We start from the raw sequence: 21,834 nt of genomic DNA, 5'->3' as shown, positions 1-21,834 counted from the left end.
AAAAAAACAGTGGCATCTTGATCTAAAAGGGGAATTCTGCATGGGCCCTAAAATTCAGAGGTCTTTTGAGCCAGGTTTCTAGTAAAGGGGTGATTCAGATCACTTCTAAGAAACCAAGAGGAAGTGGCTTAAAGAGATACAACTTCAGGCTTGTTCCTGGAAGTGTCTCATGAGAAAGTTAATCATAAAAGGACAATTTAGGTTGTTCTTAGGTGGAAAATAGGTTAGCCAATCAGGCTGCCTATTCCTCAATGAAACTTCTTTTGCTTTTACTCCTAACAGAGTATTTTGTTTCTGTGATAGGTCAAAGCAATTTGGAAATGATTTCAGGGGCATAATAGGATTGAGTGAATTTGCACTGGACTGGTAACTGCAAGGTTGAAAGTTCAAACCCACCAGTAGCTCATAGGGGAACCGACTCAATGGCACATAACAACATATGTGCTTTGGGTGTGTGTGAGGGCAATCTAAGTTGCCGAGACCCAGGGACTCACTATAGACAGACAAAGGGACATACAAGTATTGAATCAAAGAAGGAAAGAAAGAATCCTGTATGGTAGACTGGAATAGCAAGTACTGGTATGAAGTCATGATCTCTACAATATGTACATGATCCCAAACCAAATGAGTGCATGAGCAATGAGACTCACGGAGATCCTATGTGTTTCAGTGTAGAACTGTGCTCCACAGGGTTTGCCATAGCTGTAATGTTTTGGGAGATTAAAAACCATTTGTATGGAATTCACCTTCAGAGAGCCACCGCCCCCCCAACTGTGCATTTCCCAGGTTACCTGGGCAGTGCTCCTGGTTCCTTTCTCTGTGTCTACCAAGTCTCTGATGCACATCCCATATAGGGGAGTACAGAGTAAGCCCTCTGTCCTGTAGGGTCCTGGTATCACTCATTGCCCTTTATCTCTCACCACTCTACCTATCTGGAGTGCTGGGGTGGTGCTTCAGGTTAAAGCACTGGACCTCAAAGTCGGTTAGAACCACGAAGGCAGCAGTTCAGGCTCATCAGCATCTCCTAGGAAACCCTGTACAGGGTTGCTATGGGTTAGAACTTACTCAACGGCGCACACATACACATACGCACATCTTTTGAAAGATGATCGCTAGGTCTTTTTTCTGTGCTGCCTCTAGGTGGATTTGAACTGCCAACCTATTGCTGATTGCTTAACCATTTTTGCCACTTGTGGGCTTCACAATACATACCTTAGCATGTGTGCTAAAGGTGCAGTGGTTAAAGTACTTTCTGTTAATCAAAAGGTTGGTGGTTCGAAACCAGCAGCCACTCCTTGGGAGAGAGCTGTGACAGTGTGCTTCTGTAAAGATTTGTGTCTTGAAAACTCTATGGGGCAGTTCTACTCTGCCTTAGAAAGTCATTATCAGTTGGAACTGACTCAATGGCAGTGGATTTGGGGAGCATGTATATATGAATATCTGTTGTTGTTGTTGTTGTTGTTAAGTGTTGTCGAGTCAGTTCCGACTCATAGCGACCATGTATAGGGTTTCTGAGGAACAGCTGGTGGGTTTGTACTGTCAACCTTATGGTTCAAACTGACCTTGTGGTTGAGTGCTTATCCTACAATGCCCCATCAGGACTCCATGAGTATCTGTTTATATACATGTGTAAGTGAGCATATGTATAAGAGGGCTTCATAAAGTTTGTGGGAAAATTCCATTATCTTTTAACTCCATTTTTCCATGAACACTTTGAAGCACCCTTGTATATATAAATATACATATATATGCTTCCTAGATTTGTCTGCTGAGAGAGCCCCAAAGCAAAGTCACCCTTGTAACCAGGAGAACACCTAGTGTTCAGGTCTTGGTCTCCAATCCCATTCCACACCAAAATAAACCAGGATTGTTTGGAGAAATTACAGATTGAGGACTAAGGTGTACCTGACCCAAATCATCATATTTTCAATTGCCTCATATGCATGTGAAAGCTGGACAATGAATAAGGAAGAACACAGAAGAATTGATGAATTTGAATTATGACGTTGGAGAATAGTAGAAGTACCATAGATTCTCATACTTAGACATGCTAGCAGAAGGGACCAATCCCCAGAAGGACATGACATCATGCTTGGTAAAGTGGAAGGTCAGTGAAAAAGAGGAAGACACCAACAAGATGGATTGATACAGTGGCAGTAACAATGGGCTTAAATGTAACAATGATGAGGATGGCACAGGACCAGACAGTGTTTGGTTTTGTTATGCGTAGGGCCATCATAAATTGGAACCGACTCCATGGCACCTAATAATAACAACAACAAGGCCTGACAGTACAAGATAAGCATAGGTCATGTCATTATGTTAAAAAGTGCTAAAAAGAAAAGAAAGAAGATGGGGGTAGGGTATGTCCACAAGGTCACAGTAGCCAGATTGGCAGGATTTTGACTGGTCCATATCTGGTACAATGAGAGAACCAAATAAGTCAAGTACAGTAATGAATTATAAACTGTTGGGAATTTATGAGTCAAATATACAAGACAGAAGGGAGGGCTCTCGTTTATAGTAGAAAGCTGAATGGTGATTGTTAAATTAACCAGAGTACTAGAGATGGAAAATGACTAAGAGATGCTAAATCTATGAGGAAATTTTGATGAAGAGTAGGATATTTTCATGTTCTTAAAGTACTTTCCCATAGACTATTTATTAGCTATAAAGGAGGTAAAAACCTCACAGTAATTATACATCGATGAACTTAGGCAACATCTTGGTTAAGGTAGCAAAATGATCATTTTCCATCTCTAACATTTGCCCACAATTAACAATCAGCCCTCAGCTTTCTACTGTAAGCAAGATCCCTCCTTTATGTCTTACTTATTTATCCAATTATTAGTACTATGGCCTCATAAATTCCTTTTAGCACTGTTAAAGGGCCCTGGGTGGCACAAGCAGTTCATATTCATCTGCCAACCTAAAATTTGGCAGCTTAACTCCAGCCAGGGTGCTGCAGAAGAAAGGCTTGGCCTCTGCTTCTGTAAAAGAGTTAATGACAATTTTTGTGTGTGCATTAATGAAATTAAAATTAACTCACCAGTGAGGGACAGATGGACATCAAGGGCCTCCAGATGAGTTCCCTGAGACCCACACATCATCACCCAGGCTAGTTTCTGAGTGAGAAAGTACAACCTCAATCTAATCATGAGGAAACAGTAGATAAACACAAAAGGAGACTGACTTTATTTTAAAAGAAAGGACTGTATTCTTTAAACATGTCAGTGTTATAAAGACAAAGAAAGATTGCTGAAATGTTTCAGGTTAAAGGAAACAAAAGGTATATGAAAACTAAACCCTAGACTAGCTGGACCCAGTGCTGAAAAAAACACGGCTATAAAAATGCTACTAAGTCTATCAGTAAAACTGAACAGATAATATAAGAGAATGTCCCTATTTGGGGGAAATATACTTTGAAATGTTTAAGGGGAAAAGTGTCATGATGTATATAAATTACTCTCAGATAGTTGGGAGTGCAAATGATAAGGAAAACAGGGTAAAATGTTAATAATTGGCCAATGTAGATAAAGAGCATACGTTATTCTATGTACTATACACAATCTTTGTAATTTTAAAAATAAATTTGAAATAATTTCTAAATAAAAAGTTTTAAAAATTCTACCTTTGAATACTTAACAATATTAAGATATTTTCAATGATAAATTCAGTGTGAGATCAATTTTATGAGAAATTAAAAAAATTAATGTATTTTAATATTTGTACTTTAGACAAAATCTAGAAGGAAGAAACCCAGCTTAGAAATAAGACTTAGCTCTGGGCTACGGAATTATGTATATCTGATTTTGTTTTATTGCTTATAATGTGCCTCAATTTCTAAAATTTCTGCTTTGGGCATGTATTACTTTATTAACAGAGAAAAAATATTCTTTGAAAGAGGAAAACAATGATATATTCTGCAAAATTTTATGTATAAGATGTCTGACTATTGTGTTATTCATGAATAATAGTAAAAGCAAAGACAAAACTAAAACCAATTGATATATCCAATGATAGAAAAGTCATATAACTGATGAAACTTCCTAAAATATTATAAAGCCACAAAAATTTGTGTTTACTACACCAATCATGGACTCACCTGAACGTCTAAAATTAGGAAATTGGTTAAATAAATTATGGTGTTATTGTTATATGCCATCAAGTAGTTCACACTCAGCAAACCTAAGTTTTCCGAGAGCTACTGGTGGGTTTGAACTGCCAACCTTGCAGTTACCAGTCTAGTGATTATCTTACAGAGCCACAGCATAGTCAGAACATAGGAAATTTGTGGAAATTCCAGGAACACAGGCATGGCTTTTGCCTCTTTCTTTGATGTCTGGCATGTTGTCAATTCCTTATATATACCAACTAAATGAAGGAATGCTACACTAAATGTATTGTGTGTGTTGGGGGAAGGGTGCAAGGGTGAAGGAATTGCTAGGGATTTTTATTGTTTCCATCATTCTTTAAAATATTTTCTAATATTCCATAAGGCATTTGATAACATGACATTTTTTATTTCAAAATCGTATGTATATATCATCCCACTGAGAAAAACTAGGAAGGATATTCACTCACCCAACAAGAGTGGTTATCTCTATATGTGGGGTGTTGTGGATGATTCGTCTTGTCTTCTTTTTTATTGATTAACATAGAATTCATTAATAACAAGAGGCAATTTTTTAAAGCATTAGAATTTTTAAATAAATTATAAAAATGAGATGCAAGGTGCTTAAGCATGGTAAGTATCCAACAAATGGTAAATATATATATATATATCTATATATTGCTGTTAAGTGTCATCAATTTTGTTCCTACCCATACCAGGACTCATATATGTTGTTGTTAAGTGCTGTCGAGTCAGCTCCAACCCATAGTGACCCTATTTAGGGTTTCCGAAGAGCGACTGGTGAGCCTGAACCGCTGACCTTGCAGTTCAAATGGCTTTGCAGTCTGGCACTATATATATATATATATATTGTTGTTGTTGTTGTTAAGTACTGTTCAGTCATTTCCGACCCATAGCGACCCTGTATAGGGTTTCCAAGGAGTGGCTGGTGAGCTTGAGCCACCGACCCTGTGGTTCATACAACTTTGCAGTCTAGCACATTAGTCCACAGCGCTACACCAGGACTCCTTATATATAATATATACACATATTTATTTATACTAAGTCTATGTTGTGCAAACACTTTGCCCTCAATTACTAATCTAAAGTTGGAAGTTCAAACGCATCCAGCAGATCTGTGAACGATAGGTCTGTCAATCTGTTACTCTAAAGATGACAGCCAAGAAAACCTCTATGGATCAGTACTACTTCATGAATCAGAATAACTCAGCAACAGGTTTCTTTTTCTTTTTAAATGCAAGGATGAAAACAGAGTCCAAAATTAGACATCATTCTTAATGTTAAGTGCTGTCGAGTCGGTTCTGACTCATAGCGACCCTGTATAGGGTTTCCAAGGAGTAGCTGGTGAACTTGAACTGCCAACCTTACAGTTCAAACCAACCTTTCAGTGCAGCTCATTAACCCACAGCGCCACATATACATAGTACAATAATGAATTTACTGGGGAAATCTCTACCCTTGTGCTGAAGGCAGTGCTCTAAGACGATACAGAAGTTTCTGGGTGATGTATTACATAAGTCTACATTTTGAGCAACTTTTGAATATTGAATTGTCTTTCAGAAAAGAACAGGGATAAGGAGAATGCCATTTAAACACCTGGAACCATTTTCAAGTATCCAGAAGGATGGTCACCCTTTGGGACTTCTCCTTTAATTACATTGCTCAGATAATTGCACTGGTAAGCACTTTGCTGGAAGTGTAAATATATTTCTTAGAAGGCAAATGTGGATCAGCCAAAAGCGTAGAATTAAAGGAAGAAAGAGCCATTTGCTATTTTCCTTAGAAAGTTATTCTCTAGGAGGCAGGACAAGTTCTTGATTATTTTAAGAGAGATAAATGCACACACAACACACACACACACATACATGTTCACATACTTAACAAGCCATAAACAAGAAACGGATGTTACCTCTAGGGAAGGGAGATTAGGCTACTAGGAAATAGGTTTGGAGAAAATTTTGATTTTCTCTGCATACATTTTTGTGTTGTTTAATGCTTTAAAAATGGTACACATGCATAAGATATTATAAAGCATAAAGAAAAAAAACTTAGAAATTTAGAAATTAATTATTTTTTTAAGTTTGGGACTCATGGGGTACCTGTGAAAAGAACTGGCATAGAGAAATGTTAAACTTGCTTTCTTATGAAAATAAGCTTGACTTTCGAATGCATAGTTGCCATCATAAACTGATTTGAAAGTGACTAAAACTAAGATGTATTCATGCTTGTCTCCTCCTCTTTTGGAGAAGACATCAACAAGTGTCCAGCTGAGTGGACCATCTCCTTTCCTGTTGTGTTTGCTCTCAGACATGTTGCTACTGGGGATCACTTTTGTTTCTATTACAGCATGGATGGAATCGGGTTAACATGACAGGCGGCAGGCGGCTGGCTGAAATGAGAGTGGTCATCACTGTCCATCAACAGCTGGAAGTGAAAACCAAACTAGGACTGAACCCACAGTTTTCACCCTATGAGCATAATGCTAACATTTTGTCTCTCCTATTAAGTGACATGTTCAGATCTGTGAAGAGACTAGAGAGCCCACCTATCTTCAGAATAAGACAGGGTGAATGAATCGGAAATGGTGTTTCTTTATACTTACACCAACACAGCTGTTCTATGGTTATGTTAAAACACCATGTTCCCAAAGCAGAAAAATGGAGTCAGTTCCTCCTCACGCTCACCTCCCACCATCTCTCCTCAAGTTTACCTTAGAAATCCCTCTCAAATTTTGTCCACCCATTCTCTCCTCAGTGGCATGCAATCAGATCCTCACACTCCTAGTTTGCCGTTGAAAGCACAATCTGATCATTTCGCTCACTACAGGCCATAACTTCTTTAGTTCCTGCTGTCATAGGCCCAAGCCTTTTGGCCCCATAGACACACAGGTGTCTCATGATCTTGCCTCGTCATCTGTCTGGTTTCCTCTTTTGTGCCCACGGAATGTTGTCTAATCCTCAGTCCCAGCACCCATCAGAGACATGGTAGTCTTTATCCTGCATTCCCTCCCTGTGAGTTCTTCCAGGTATGACTCTATTATCAATCCCCTTAGCCCACCGTGTGGCACACAGGAGACACCCAGTCAGTGCTTGACAATGAAGGAAAACTGAACTTTGGAGTGATGTACTATGGCCCACAGTGCACCTGAGACTTTCTAACATGCACATGACTCTCCTAGGGATCTTGTTAGAATGCAGATGCAGATGCAGCCGGTCTGGGTGGGACCTGAGACTTTGCATTTCTTTTATGTTCCCAGAAGAGGCTGCCACTCTTGGTCTCTGAAACACACTTGGAGAACAGTGCCAATTTTTAGATGGAAAAGTACGCGGCTCCAATCTTGAAATATTTTGGAATGGAGTCATAGTTTGTTTCAGAAACGAAGGGATCATAAAAAAAACATAAAGAGGCAAAAAGAGAAGTTATTGACTTTTAAATTCTAACTATCAGCATTATGGAGTCCTGGTGTGGCGCTGTGGGATAATGCGTCAGACCACAAAGCCATTTAAACTACAAGGTTGGTGGTTCAAGCTCACCAGCTGCTCCTCGGAAACCCTATACAGGGTCGCTATGGGTCAGAATCGACTTGATGGCACTTGACAACAACAACAACATCAGCATTATATTCTGAACTTGAAGCTAGACAGAATCATCTGGAAGGCTTTATAAGGAACATTTATTCTGCTCCTACCTCCTACCACCAATCTGATTTGCTCCCCTAATAAAATATGAAGGCCCCTTTCTTTCCCTCCCCAACCAGCGGAAACCACAGCCTTGGAAAACCCTGCTCTTATTGATGGGAATGTACTGTATCACTCAGCTATGCTGGGAAGGTACAAGCTTCTAGCTATACAGTAATACAGATTTAAGAAATCTGGCAAAGAGTTTCAGTCAGGGTCTCCACATATACTGTTGTCCCCTCCTTCTCCATTACCCAAGTCCTCCTTATCCTCTACATCTTCAATTAATTGTCCCCGTTTCACATCCTGGATAGTGTAAGCAACTACCATGCTGGGCTGATAACCAAAAGGTTGGAGGTTCGAGTCCACTCAGAGGTACCTCAGAATAGGTTTGGAAAAACCTATTCTGAAGAAAGCCTGGTGATCTACCTAGAAAAAAAAAAAGGCATTAAAATTCCTATGGAGCACAGTTCTATTCTGACACAAACGGGATCACCATGAGTTAGAACTGACTCCACACAACTCATCAGTTGGTACTCATCATCACACCCTGAAGCTATCCTTCTCAGAACCAAAAGAAATACACGAATCACTATTTCTCTATCATCCCCACTAGACTATGAGTTCCTAGGGAGCAAGGAGCCAAATTCACAGTTCATTCCATCGCCACCACTGAACACAGAATCTGCTAGAGCAATGAAGAAATGTCTTCCTTTACTTCTTATGCCTTATCCACACTCAGCCCAAGTTCTGCTAGTTGCTGTCCAGTCAATTCTGGTTTACGACAACCTCGTGTATGCAGATACTACGTACTGCCAGAGGTACAAACAGCTTTGTGTTGGAACAAGTACAACTGGAGCGCTCTTTAGAATAAAGGATGGTAAGACTTCGTCTCTCAAACTTCAGACACTTTATCAGGAGGGACCAGTTCCTATAGAAGAACATCATGCTTGGTAAAGTGGAGGGTCAGCGAAAAAGAGGAATATCCCCAACAAGATGGATCAGCACAGTGGCAGGAGCAATGGGCTCAAGAGTAACAACTGTGAGGTTGGTGCAGGACCAGGAAGAGTTTCATTCTGTTGTGCACAGCGTTGCTATGAGTTGGAACCAACTCAACTACATCTAACAACAACATGTGTGCAGAATATAATTGTTCCATGGGGTTTCAAGACTGTGCCCTTCCAGAAGCAGGTTATCAAGCCTGTTTTCCAAGGTGCCACTGGGTAGGTTTGGACTGGTAACTGAGCACTTAATTTAGGAACTATCTGCCCAAGTTTTAGGAATCTATGATTTCTGGTGGTGGTGGTGGTGTGTCGTGGAGTGGGTTCCGACTCATAGCAATCCTGTATAGGGTTTCCAAGGCTGTATATCTTTACAGGAGTAGAAAGTCTCATCTTTCTCCCATGGGATCACTGGCAGTTTCGAACTGCTGATTGTGAGATTAGCAGCCCAACTTGTAACCACTATGCTACAGGGCTGATATTTAGTACAGGACTTACAATTGTTTAAATGAGAGTAGAAAACATGTTGGGATTGGTCTGGTTCAAATTGTTTAGATTGGAGAACCAGACAAAAACGGTATTTTCCCCTTCATTGTTAAATAGTATTTACTGCTAACAAGCAGAATCTTTGGGTGTTGCAAATGTACTGGACTACCAGCTGAAAGGTTGGTGGTTCAAATCCACCCCGAAGTGCCTCAGAAGACAAGCCTCGTTATCGCCTTCAAAAAGATCACAGTCTTGAAAACCCTATGGAGCAGTTCTTTGCACATACAGGGTTGTCATGAGTCAGAAGTGACTCAGTGACAAACCACAACACCCACTTACAGAACAATGTTATCAGATATGTAAGACAGGAGGCATAGAAGCAAACTGAATACCTAGGAACACACAACCCAACAGTGGCATCACTGGGGGTGGGGGGTCTGAGGAGTGCAGACCCCACCAGTGACACTGTCCAAAGACTGTCTATAAATTTTTGTGCCAGGTTTCAACATAAATTTTAAAAAATTTTTATAAAAACATCCCAATAGTTAGTTATGACAATACAAACATTTTCATAAGTCCAGCTTACATGCATCAGTATAACTATAAGGTTAAAATTCTATGCTCATTTACTTTTGGAACCTTCCAATGCACTCTGAATTGCGTAGTGATTATGAATCGGGCTGCTAATCTCAAGGTCGTTAGGTCGAAACTACCAGCTGTTCCATGGAAGAAAGATGAGGCTTTCGGCTCCCGTAAAGGTTTACAGCCTCGGAAACCCTGTGCAGGGTCACTATGAGTGGGAACCGACTCCACCGTACTTAACAACTGCAATGCACTCCAAAAGGAGCTCTGGTAGCGTAGTGGTTACGAATCGGGCTGCTAAACTCTGGGTCAGCAGTTCGAAACTACCAGCTGTTCCGCGGGAGAAACATGAGGCTTTCTGCTCCCGTAAAGATTTACAGCCTTGGAAACCTTGTACCGGGTCGCTGTGAGTCGGAACCGACTCCACGTCACCTAACAATAACAACAATGCACTTCGAGGAGCACGATGGCTCTGTAGGATAAACACTAGACTGAAAATCACAAGGTGGGTGGTTTGAGAAAAGTGAGGGTGTCTGCTCCCGCAAAGCTCAACAGCCTCAGAAACCCTATGTTGTTGCTGGTAAATGCCATCTAGTTGGTTCCGACCCTTAATAGGGTTTCCGAGGAGTGGCTGGTGGGTTTGAGCTGCGGACCTTGTGGTTAGTAGTCTGATGTTTATCCTCCAGTGCCACACCAGGACTCCAAAAAAGCCTATGTTGTTGCTAAGCACCATGGAGTGGGTTCCAACTCATAGTAACCTTGTGTAGGGTTTTCAAGGAGCAGCTGGTGGATTTGAACTGCTGACGTGGCAGCTCAAACCAACATTGCAGTTGAGTGCTTATCCTACAGCGCCACACCAGGACTCCAAGAAACCCTTTACAGGGATGCTATTAGTCAGAGCCGGCATGAAAGCACTTAACAGTAACAACAATGCACGCCAGTCAGCACTGTCATTATTATCCAATTACAGCGATGCTTTAAGTCATGTGGTGTCACCTACATGAGCTACAAGAAGATGCTGTTTTTGTTGCTGCAGGTGTTTTTCTTTATAGTAGCTGATTTTGTCAAATTTTCTGTTGTTTTAGCTACACGATTGTGGTGATTAGTCTTTGTGAACCTTTACGACTGACTTTTTTGAGATGGAAGTGGCAATTAAAGGAAAAGAAGGAGAAAGAATTTCCAAAGGCTTCTGTGTAGTTACTAATAATGTAACAAATATGTCCTCATTCCAGTTAGAGTCTACAAAACAATTGTTGTTTGTATTCATCTAAGAAATAGTACATTTAAGCAATTTATGATGATACAACATATTATTCTATGATTCAAACTTGTAATAAACATGACTAAGGATCGACAGATCCGGTGGTCCAGGGAGAGGCCCCTAGAGGGAGGGGTGAATTACAGCACTGGGTGGCACCAACCTACCGACACCACTGTTAGCCAACAAGCTGTTAAACCTACAACGGGGATTTCTTGCCTTTATCTCCTTGCCTTCCCCTACCAAGGTAACCACTCTCCTGAATTTGGTATTAATTATTCATTTGGTTTTCTGAAAATAGTTTTTACCACATATTTGTGCACCTCTAAACATCAAATTGTTTAGCACTGCTTGCTTTTGAGCCTATAAAAATGGTCTTGTCTAGTATATTATTCTATAGCTTCCCTTTTAAAAAATTCAACATTCTTCCAAAGACACATCTCCGTTGTACAGAGTTGTGGTTTGTTCATTTTCATATTGTATACAATTGCATTATATGAAAACATCACAATTTGTTTATACATTCCTCATCAGATATCTGGAGTCCTACTATGGCATTGTAGGATAAGCACTGACCTGCTAACCACAAAGTTAGCAATTTCAACCCCTCAGCCACTCCTTGCAAACATGAAACAGGGTCACTGAGTCGGCAATGACTCAACAGCGTTTAACACCACTGCCGCCGCCACCCATATCAGATATCTGGACAGCTTCTAGTTTTTTAATCCTATGAACAACGCTGCTACGAACAGTCTTGTATGCGTCTCCTGCAGCACTTTTGGGGTTCTCTAGAGCATACACCAGAGTAGAACTGCTGGAGATGCATGATTAATGTTTAAAGTGATGGTGTCAATTCACAGAACCAGCAGCAGTATGAAGAGCTCCTGATGCCCCACACCCTTAACCAGCAGCTTGTAGAACTAGTGGGCAGGCAGTATAATCTCAAAGTCAGTTTTTCTGTGCCAGAAGGCAGCACTCCTGAAGGATGGACTGCTTCCTTTGACCACCTGACAAGAGACGGTTCCCCTGAGCTTTATATGTTGTTCAATCTTGATGTTGGGGACAGAGCACTAAATTGGGAGAAAAGACTAGGATTCCAACTGGAATCTGCCACAGATATGCAGTCCTCATAGAAAACAATCAATCATAGAGTGTGAGAGATGGAAGGAACTCAATAGTCAAATCCTTCATTCGGCATTTAAAGAGACTGAGGCTCAGAAGGATTTAGTGACTTGAGGAGGCCTCAGAGCTGATCCATGTAAAAACCTGTCTCTAGGATGCTTGACAGGAACTCTGGTAGCGTAGTGGTTACGAATCGGGCTGCGAACCTTAAGGTCAGCAGTTCGAAACTACCAGCTGTTCCACGGGAGAAAGATGAGGCTTTCTACTCCTGTAAAGATTTGCACCCTTGGAAACCCTGTACAGGGTCGCTATGGGTCGAAACCGACTCCACGGTACATAACAACAACAACAACAACAGGATGCTTGATTCTTAGTGCAGGACTTTTCTCTAGTATTTTTTAAATTTGTCTTTTGTTGTTTTGGGTGCTGAGATTATAGGCAGCAAAACATACACCTACTTGACAGTTTCTACATGTACAATTTTGTGACACTGATTACATTTTTTAAAATAACACAGTGTGATCCATTAAATAAACAACTCTATAAATATTAATATAATGCACCAATTAATTTTTTCAAGGTAGTTGTTTGACTTAAGTGACTGATGAATTTGAGAACTTTAGTTTCATTTTCGTGAAGCAAATAAACAAAGGGAAAAATACAACTGCCATGATTCTGGTTTTCAATATGCAAAGCTGACAACTTCTTGGGGACAAGCATCTCCAGGGGTCTGACTGACCTTCCTTATCCTTGGATCATCCTCCAAGCAGGAGCCAGGCCATTTTTGCTAGAAGGCAAACCTCACATTCATTAGATTTTCAAGCCTTTCTCCCTTTATGAGCACTCAGAATAAGAGAGTGGAAACTGATATTTGTGGAGATTCTGATAAAAGAGCTTCAGTGACCCATGGTTTATAATCCAATGTCAGTGTGGAAAAACATTGAGAAGAGACCAGTCTGCAGCAGAGGTACTTAGCGCTCTTCTGCCCAGATGTGGCATGATCACCATCCATAAAAACTAATAAAAGTGGGTAGTGTGAGGAGGACTGGCTAATAGGAAGGGTAATTGTGCAAAGGAAAGTAACATCTAAAGTTGCAGCAGCAGTTTTTATTCTGAAACTGTTTCTTTCCTGCCCATCTGCCTTTCTCCTCACTATCCCAAGAATCCATTTACCATTTAAAGTCATCTTTTGGTTGAACAGTGTCTGCGGTGGAGTGATAGAAATGTTCTATGAGGTGCCCCTCTTGTTAATGTCAGGAGAAAATCCAGTAACTGTTTATTACTTTGGAGTGGAAATGGGGGAAGGGGAAAAAAGCACCAAGTAATATTGCTTAAGAATGCTGACCAAACAGTACTAATGTACTTCTGGTTCAGGTTTCCTTCCTAGCAGTCATTTTAATCAGCGCCTCCCCTATTTAATGAGCTTGTAGTGCCATTACATAATCACCCAGCTCACTGGATTAATGATGAAAAGAGGAACTGATTTTTCCAGTTGCATCATTCGAAGTAAATGTTAACTTTCTTTCTGAGTCCTTAGTTAACCGCATTAGTGTGACAAATATGTCTTTGTCTAGCAGAAGTAATTAGAATTTAATCACTTTAACTGCATCTTAATTACCCCAAATGAATTGAAAGGACATTTAATAGCAAAGATTAAATTGCCTTAATGAACGATTTTTGCGACTCCATCAATACTTGAATCGCGTTAGCCACTCCTCTCACGCACTCCAGTCGCGGAACGTGCAGCGAGCACAGAGGCCACTAGGTGGCGCGCTCCACTCGTTTATTTACGTAATTTCCCCCATTGAACTGATTTAGAAGACAACAGGAAAGAAAGCGAAAGGCATATAGTTTATTGTGCTCGCTGACAACCTCTCTTTGGGACTGTGAGATCATCACCAGATGTGAAAATGAAAGCAGCGATTCCAGAAGCTGTCGATTTGAGTATGCTATGTATGGCATATGAAAAGAAAGATGAGAAAAACGGATAACTGGAAGCATTTGGGGTTTGACTGAATTTACAAGCTGCCTTCTGGAAGTTTACCAACATATAAACAGAGTTTAAGTCAATTTATTATTTTTCAGTGCAGGGTCGTAAAATATGAGTAACAGGCAAGCTTTGGAATAGCAAGACAGGTGCTGATGTGAAACCAAGAAGGGTAACTGCTGTCCCATGCACAACAGAACACTGATGCCTAAGGAGTATGGGAGTACTTGGACTCCAAGGCATGGGTCCCAGTGGACCAGTCCTACCCACAAGGAGCACATGTAATGAGATGGACCTTCTCCATCAATAATTGTTTAAGTGTTTACTGCCTTGCATTCCCTTTGGCTGCTACTTCAAAAGAGGACAATAAAAGGTCTCTTATAAGTCTTGAGTAAAAAAGAAATACATTTCCATAAGTAACTCTCTTTGAGAATTCCAGAGTGGAGAAATGCACTGGCTCATTTAAAGACCTATAATTGAAAGAGACGTTGTAGGTTGGTATACATATGACAGGGAATTAGACATTTCCACATTTGGGATCCATCAAAATGAAGAACCTGTACTAGGAATAGAGGCATGAGGTGGAAGGTACAAGAGTTCTGGGCCTTAAGTAGGGAAAGTGAGTTCAAACTTCAGTGCTTTAGCAGGAAAAGTATTTAACCTCACTGAGGACAGAAACAGAAAATAATGGTTAACTATCAAATAGATTATTGGTTCCCAAACTTTGCTGCATATTAAAATCACTTGAGAAGTTTTATAAAAAATTCCCATGTCACACTCTATACCAATTTAATCAGAGTATCTGAGATTGCAGTGAAGTATCAGCATACTTTTTTCTTTTTTATGATCCTCAAGTGATTCCAGTGAATAGCAGGGTTTGGGAGCAACTGTAATAAAGGGTAGGTATTAAAGGAGAACATCTATGCACCAAGTCAAGTACCTAACACATTGTATGTGCACAGCAATGTTAACCTAGTCACTATGACAGATCTTATTGGTTGTACTTTCAGGTATAGTTTTGTTTGACTGTTCGTTTATTAAATTGCCTCACCGAAAGGAGAAGCCGATTTCTAGAAGTTAATTCGTTTCAATTTCATGATAATGTGACATCTTTGGTGAAGGGCACATGTGGATACTCTATAACAAGACCCTGTGAAACATATTTTATATGCTTTTATAAAAATAATAAGATTGGTGATTGGTCTAGTCACCTTACCCAAGCCTATCATCTCAGGAAAGAAGAGGCTTCATTAGTATTAAAATGCATAGGTTACAACAAAAACCTGTACCAATTTAATGATTAATGTTGCTATTGTTGTTGTTAGGTGCCATCAAATTGGTTCCGACACATAGTGACCCTATAACAACAGAACACAACACTGCCCAGCCCTGCACCATCCTCACAGTTGTTGTTATATCTGAGCCCAGTGTTGATGCTACAGTATCACTCCATTATGGTTGTGTACAAAACTCATTCACAATAGAAACGTTTTTGTTTTTTAAATGTTTACTGAACTCTATAGGTTGACATGTTTCATGTGAAAATAATGTGACTTTCTTCTCCTAAAAGTGCTGATTTATACTCAAATAGAGCAAAATGAAAGTAGTATTTAATATCTACTTGGTAGAGGCATTATTGTTGTTGTTGTTGTTATGTGCTATGGAGTCAGTTCCGATTCATAGTGACCCTGTACAGGGTTTCCGAGGCTGTAAATCTTTACGGGAGCAGAGAGCCTCATCTTTCTCCCGCGGAACAGCTGATAGTTTCAAACTGCTGACCTTGAGGCTCACAGCCCGATTCGTAACCACTACGCTACCAGAGCTCCTTAGAGGCATTATAAGACATCTCATGTCTTCAAGCAATGGGGACTTTAACAAGATTCTCCTTCTGTTGTTATCCTAGACTGTGGGCCATTTAATTTTTACCAAGAGTCTGGAAAGCCTGTGATTCTTCCAGAGACTATTTCTTATTCAACCTCAACAAAAATCCTTGGTTGAGTTAAAACACTAAGTTAGTTTAAAAATATTCCGATATGCAGAGTTGACAAAGATCACTGAGTGCTGTCACCTGAAGGGCATGGCCTCTGACTATGGAACCTGAGAAGGAGATTCTTGAGAGTCTGCATTTGAATTCCTGGATTTCATTAACTGGAGGATTATCTTTCTTACAGGGAGATCAAAAATAATTTTACCCATATGACCTGTAAGAACTATTTCTTGCAAGAACTTTGAGCAGCTGTGCTGTTTGATTAGCTGAATTTGCCATGAATGTGGAAATGATGACATCAAAAACAGTTCGTGTAACAACCTCCTTAAAGACCTCGTAGATTAGAGATGACTATAGATTTTCCCCAGCACGATCAAAGGGACTGAATTGAACGTTTTAACTTAATGATCCAACCCCTGTCACACATAAGGGACGCGAATTCCGATTTTATAAGCAGGTGTACACGTGCACTCAGATGCACACACAAAGCTGTCGTGGAGAGACCTAAAGATCAACCAGCTGATCGACTTGGGTAGATTTGATCTTTTCGATTACTTGACTGCGCCCGTGCATATTCCTGGAGGCGGGGGAGCTCGCGCTTTGTCATAAAATTTTAAATATTATCTGTTCATTTTCATTTACTCACTACGACGACTTTACAGAGGTGGCCTATACGAAAAGAAACCAGACGAGGAGCATCGGCGGTGGGGCCCTGTCCAGGGTCCTGCCCCAGCTCCTAGACTCGTCTCGGAACGCCCATTCATCCACTCTACACCAGAGGAAACAAAGACCTCCTAGCTCAAGGCCTCAGGCAGCCTCCTGACTCCAGTCAGTTTGCCGGAAGGGGAAACAACAAAACAAAGGAACCGCTAATCCGACTGGTACCAGATCTCCCAACCCCAACCTCTGACTTTAGATCACCAGATGACTTTTTTTTTTTTTCAGATAGAAACATACTGACAAAATATAATTCAGATAGAAAATCCAAACACGCATCTTGTGTGTGTGTGTGAGTTAGAGTTGGGGTGTACTTTGGAGGAATGGGAGTTTCGTCCCCACAATGAGCACTGTTGGGTATCCGAATGGGCCCACTAGATATCCTTCTCTTCATCCCACACACCCTCTTACTAAATGAGTTATCGTTTTGAAAAATATGAGTACAAAAGACACTTCAAGCATCCCTTTACTCTTTACAGCCGGCTGGGCTCAAAACCAGTGGCCCGCAGGGGGCGCGCGTGGCTTCCAAAGCACAGCCCATGGTGCTACGCTGGGAAGGTGAGCCCAAATGGTATTGGGGAATTACAGGAGTTCGTCTCCCCGCAGCGGGCCAAAGGCTGGAAGCTTGAAGATAAAGGAAGATGAGTCCTGGGCTTTTGAGTAGCTTTGCTGATGCGACACAACCGCACTACTTGCGTTCTAAGTGTCAGTCGCAAGTGTCAGATGGTGGGGATAAGTCTCTAGTGACAGCCACGTCCTGGGCTGGGCAGGCCTCTCAGGCCGACCCCATCGACCTCTGAGCCCTTACAATGGATACGGGGTTGCACCGCTGGCGGGTCAGTCAGCTACCCTTCGAACAAGTCTTGGTGTTTCTTGTCTCCGGAGGTGTCCTCCTCGCTGCGCAGACATCAAAGTCTCCACACACTAATCTTTAGGCCTCAACCCCAGATGGAGATCTCCCTCATCCTAGCCCAAGGAGCTTCAGTCTTAACCAAATGGCATTTCCGCGGCTCTTCCCTTCTTCTCACTGGGGTCTGTGTTGCCAAGTGAGCACTGTACAGACAACAGACACAGATTGTGCCCTGGTAGAATCTTCTGGTGATTTACCCCCTTTTTGTCCGTGTTCGGCTGGTGGGGGGCAAATTCCCAGAAGACACCCTGGACACAGGGCCACCATTAGGCCCTAAGCGGGCCGTGTGACACCTCAGTCTCTGCCGGACAATAAGGCCGGCCCCAGGGCTATGTTGGGGAGGAGGCGTCCCTGCGGGCGCCCCCCACCCCCACTCCCGCGCGACCTCGAGGAAAAACCTCCCGTCCTCGTCCTTTGTTCGCTTGCTGACCGGCTGGGAGCAGCTGCGCTGCCTGAGACCCGCCTCACCGAGCGGTGGAGAGCGGCACGGCGCCAAGGGAATCGGTCCACTTGTCGCCTTCTTCTACAACCTTAGGTCCATAAATCCCTCTAGCTCCCGCAGCCCAAAACCTAGGTTTGGCCTCTTTCCCAATTCGAAAGCCTTTGGGGTTAGGGGAAATGAGGATTTCCAGAGTTCAGCATCGCACTCTTTCTGCACTGCCCCCAAGGTGTAGGGAAGTGAAGGGACAGTTGAAATGTCACCCGCTGGGATAAATATTAACAAAAAGCAAATGGACTTGCACAGAGACCAGTTATCAATCAACCAGCCTGCAAGGCCGCTCACGACAAACACTGCCCAGGTTGACTCCGGCGAGACTTTCTCAGGATGGCCTCCTGGCAGACCACTCCCCCCCAGGTTCAGTCCCTTCTCCAGGCCGCTTTGGCGGTACATTCCGGGAAGGACTGGGGGCAATCTCTGGTGTTGGGAGTCCCGGGCCCCCATTTGGAGGCATCCTCATCTTTAAATTGGGTAGAGTCAGAGCGGCCCTACTCCAGGCTCTCCCGAGGGTTTGTGCGCCCTCTTCCTGGGTCCGCAGGGCTGCACTCACTGGTCCGTGCGCTTTATAGCCTTTTCCTGTGTTGGCGGCTCCCGCAGCGCAGTTGATGTCTTCTGGAATCTTTAATTGGAAACTAATCTCCTGGCCTCTAGATAGGCGCCCACGTCAGAGGAGGGGCACCCACCCACCAGCACGGCCCAGCCCACCCGAGTCAGTGGCGCTGCACTCTAATGGGGTAGCAGCCAGTATCACATATTGATTTTTTTAAGGTAGTTAATTCGGTGAGAATTTCCTCCTGTCGCCAATCTCCCACCAGCCCAAGTAATTTCGTGATGGGAATGCACCGTCCCAAGCACGCTGCCGTGTGTATATGTGTATATTAGACCACAAACTGCACAGAGCCCACTTGGCAGGGAGGAACCGAAGGAAAATACCCTCTGGCCTCAGAGCTAAGGAGTCAAGCTAGGTGGGCCTGAGCCTCAATAGGGCTGGGGACAGATGTGGGGTTCTTGGCCGGCCAAGCCATACAGCCTGCCTTCTCGAGCCTTTCCGAGGGCATGGGGGAACTCCCCTCCCGCCGCATGGCCACAGAGCCTGGCGATCTTTTTAAAGGATCCTGTGTTCAGAGCTTCTTACAGATCGTTAGAGGGTTCAGGAATGAACCCCACTATAAAAAATGAAAATGGTAACCAGCAGGCTCATTGCTTCCCAATAGGTTGGCTCCTTCGCAGTGTTAAGGGACTGCTTTTTTGGTGGCAGGGAGCCCTCGGTCACAATCTCTCCCACCCCTTTAATTAGGTAAAAAAAAAAGGTAAAAGATGATCCTCCATCTGGGTGTAAGGTGTGGTTCGCTGAGATTTGGTATGTAATGGACGTGTTGCTGGATTCTTCGATTTTCCACCTTGTCTAGGAAAAGAAGACTTAAGTATCCAGGGCTAGACAGACATTGGGCATGCCTCCGGTGAACTGCTGTGGGCTGCTGGGTGCACAAATAAGTGCACACGCGGGGTTCTCTGAGACGGGTCTCTGAACTTCACTTGTACCTGCCTACCTCATCAGCTTGTGTCCCAGTACTCGGTTCCCCCACAGGAGCACAGGGGGGAACCTGAGTTCGGATCTCCGCTCATGGAGGTCATAAGCCGCTAGCTCATGACAGGGCGCTAGGCCCCGCTTCCAGAGCTCGAGGGTCGGCTCTGAAAAGAAGCTGTTAGTCTGTTAGTCTGTCCTTCCAGGAAGTGACCTGAGGTAGTGAGGGTAAAGCAGCAATCGGAAGTCCTAGAGCAAGTGGAGGGTGAGGGGTGAGGGAGTGGCTTCCTTGGAGGCATGCGTCCCTCTCCATTTCCACCCTCTTCCCTCACTCCTCCTCTCACCTCACTGGCCTTGACCGACACTGTCTAGTTGGTGGGGGAAGCCAGGGCTCCAGGCTGCTTTGAGAAATGACACTGACAACCTTAGGTGAGGGCAGAGGCGGAACAGTAAGGGCGAAGAACAGTTTCTTCGCCCACCCTCTCAGGGACTGAGTTCCCTGTGGTTTTCACTCAGCCCACACGGGACTAAAGAACACATCTTTCTAATGCTCCTCAGTGGAAACGCATGAGCCCACGATTCCCGAGGGCACCCCATAGCCTTCCCCTCCTTTCAGCTGTCCCACCCCTCCCACTTGACTCCTGGGCGCTGGCACCAGAGACAGTGTTAGGCGGGAACGATCACGGGTCAGGGTTGGAAAACCAGACCGGGCAAAGGCTGGGGCAGCGCAGGGCTCCAGCTAGGAGGCTACAAACGTCCAGAACCTTGGAGCGCTTTGAGTCGCATCCGGGTACAAGTCGCAGGCTCCTGGACACCTGCCACCCCCTAGCTTCTTATTGGCAGGCACGAGGTGGGGGAGGGGGCTCTGACCTCTCGCTTTGATTTTAGACTGTGAAACGGCTCAGTGCCCGCGGCTCCAAGCGGATTGACTGTCTTTCGTTCTCCAGGGACGAATTAATGGAGAACGATCAGTTAATTAACAAACCTTCATTCCAGCTTTTACCTTTCTTTTCGCCTGGGCTCAGGCGCTGGGCTGAGGTGGGAGATTGCTGGGGAAGCTGATGGAGAGGGAATGAGAGGACCTAGGTAGGACTCAGGAGTCAATTAAGTTGGCAACCTTTGCTGAGTTCTCTACAAATTGAGTCAGCTCTCCGGCCCTCAGCAGACCCCGCCACAGCACCCCGTTCTGCCCCACCCCGCCCCGGGGGGAATGCGCCTGAAATTCCCGCTGCGATTCCGGTTGAGCTCAGCAGTCCCCCTCGTTTTGGAGGAGCTGGGCAAGGGTGCTGTTTGCATCTCGGCTCGGAAACAAACACACGGGTTTCGGACTCAGAAAATGTTCGCAGGGGGCATTCACACACTCTCATCCTCTACAAGGGGAATCTGGCGAAAATTCACACACAGACTAAAACGAAACGCAACGTCCTAAGCGAGCTGGCTGTGAAGGCGGCCCCTGGGTTCTGCTAAAAGTGCCCCTATTACTGGGAGAGGGGCAGCCACCGCCCCGCCCTCGGCACCGTGTGCCTTCCTCACAGCCAGTTCAACGCGCAGAGCGCGAGCTAACGCGTACACCGAATCGCTCCATACACCCGCCGCCAGTGACCTCTGAACTTTCGCTCACGTTAACAGAATGCGATTCCAGCTGAGCTTGAGGGGTGCCAATAGAGTGAGCAAGGAAGGGGGTCACCGTAGGGCGTTCAGCCAACAAAAGCGCCCGGGTATGTACCAGTGGCATTGGCGGGGAGCAGTTCCACGCACATGGTTGCTTCCCTCTCCCCAAATCTGGTGTGCCCAACCCGGAGAGAACATATCCCGCCAAGTGAGGGACTTCTCTTGGTCTCGGACTGAGCTAGTTTCCAGTTCTGTCACCCCGCAGTTGCCACCAGCGCTCCACTCAGCTCTCAGAGCTTCACACGCTGAATCCTGAATTTGGAAGTCTGCTCCCTGG

General features: G+C 43.6%; 1 protein-coding gene across 1 annotated transcript in view; it reads right to left on the bottom strand.

Annotated features, from left to right (window-relative positions):
- ONECUT1 (one cut homeobox 1) overlaps positions 1–21,834 on the bottom strand; it is a 56,930-nt gene that overhangs the window by 33,737 nt on the left and 1,359 nt on the right. The gene's annotated exons all lie outside the window — the stretch shown is intronic.

Source organism: Chrysochloris asiatica, unplaced genomic scaffold (genome assembly GCF_000296735.1).
Source record: "Chrysochloris asiatica unplaced genomic scaffold, ChrAsi1.0 scaffold00004, whole genome shotgun sequence".
Lineage (NCBI taxonomy): Eukaryota > Metazoa > Chordata > Mammalia > Afrosoricida > Chrysochloridae > Chrysochloris > Chrysochloris asiatica.
This window is presented reverse-complemented; position numbering and strand designations above follow the sequence as displayed.